The sequence below is a fragment of the Camelus dromedarius genome, chromosome 3 (assembly GCF_036321535.1).
Source record: "Camelus dromedarius isolate mCamDro1 chromosome 3, mCamDro1.pat, whole genome shotgun sequence".
Lineage (NCBI taxonomy): Eukaryota > Metazoa > Chordata > Mammalia > Artiodactyla > Camelidae > Camelus > Camelus dromedarius.
Window position 1 is genome coordinate 48876310 of NC_087438.1, and position 1342 is coordinate 48877651.

At 50.1% G+C, this 1342-nt stretch overlaps 1 non-coding gene across 1 annotated transcript; it reads left to right on the top strand.

The window, feature by feature from the left end:
* The first annotated feature begins 505 nt into the window (after nt 1–505).
* Nucleotides 506–578, top strand: TRNAR-UCG (transfer RNA arginine (anticodon UCG)). The gene has a single exon. It is a non-coding gene; the product is annotated as a tRNA-Arg (tRNA).
* The last annotated feature ends 764 nt before the right edge of the window (nt 579–1342 follow it).

Here is a 1342-nt window from a genome sequence, read left to right on the forward strand (position 1 = left end):
GGAATGTTTGTTCAGGGAATATGCTGTGTTTGTATTCATTTCATTCAGTTGTCCACAGGAGTGATTGGATTTTATGTTCTATAACTTTAATACCGTGAAATACGCTTGAAGCACATTGATTTTAAACAGGATATGAATTTCAAAACTCCTGAGCTTCCCACTTCCTTGTGTTCTGTCATTATTTTATTTAGTTGATCTTCCCTCTTCATCTCCCATTCAGCTTTTTTAAAATATGAAAGCGCGAAAGCCAGTTGCGAACCCCTGCTGTTGGAACTGGGGCCTCAGCCTCTCTGCCTGGTGGCCGTCCCCTGCTGAGTGTAATGCACTGGTGCCTCTGTTCCGTCACACTGTTGTTCCTGGAAGGGAACAGGATAGCAGGCAGTGGAAATTCCTGGTGGGATCTGAGACGCACTCTGTAGCCAAACAGGCAAAATCCTCCCCTATCCTGCCACGACCTCCAAGGAGGCTGCACCTAACTATCACATTGCAGCCAAGTGAGCACGGTGACCACGTGGCCTAATGGATAAGGCGTCTGACTTCGGATCAGAAGATTGAGGGTTCGAGTCCCTTCGTGGTCAGCTTTATTTTGATTGGGGGGAGGAGGGCGGGGCGGAGAGGTGGGGAAGGAGGTTTTGGTTGGGAGCTCAGGTTAGTGCCACCACTTAGCAGCTCAGTGACCTTGGGAAGTTTCTTTGGCTTCCTGACCCTGCACTGTATGATTTGTACAATGGCAATAAAAATACTACCTCCCTAACTGGGCCGTTGGGAGGATTAGATGAGATAATGCATGTAAATCCCTTAGGGCAGCGCCCGACACACAATAGGGCTTAATAAATATGACAAGCTATTCTGAATAGGGGTGGGGTGGGAGCGGGGAAGGAATGTTCTCGGTAAATGTGTGCAGAGCCACTACAAATTTTATAAGTGCTGTAGCATTTTTGTGGACCGTGCTGTCTCCAAGCGGGATATATAGCTTTTCATTAGGTTGGAAGGCCTTCTCCGGGAAGAGGGAAATTATCTCATCAGGGCTCGCGTTCCGCGGTTGCGGTGCCTGCTCAGGTTGATTTAGCTCACTCGCAAAGCCACACACCACGCAGCCGCGCTCATCGCCCTCCGCATTAGCTTATTAATCCTCGAGTTATTCCTCCCCGGTTCAAGGGCGTGTTGACTTTCCGGCGGAGGCACCACGAGGTGAAATGACGAGCCCCCACCCAGGCCGACAGGGAGCGGCCGAGTCGGCTCCGCTTCGCCGGCGCCTGCCACCCTTGGAGGTTTCAGCCACACGGAAGGCTTTTTCTCCCTGAAACACACATCTTAATTGTAGGTATTTTATTTGCTAAGT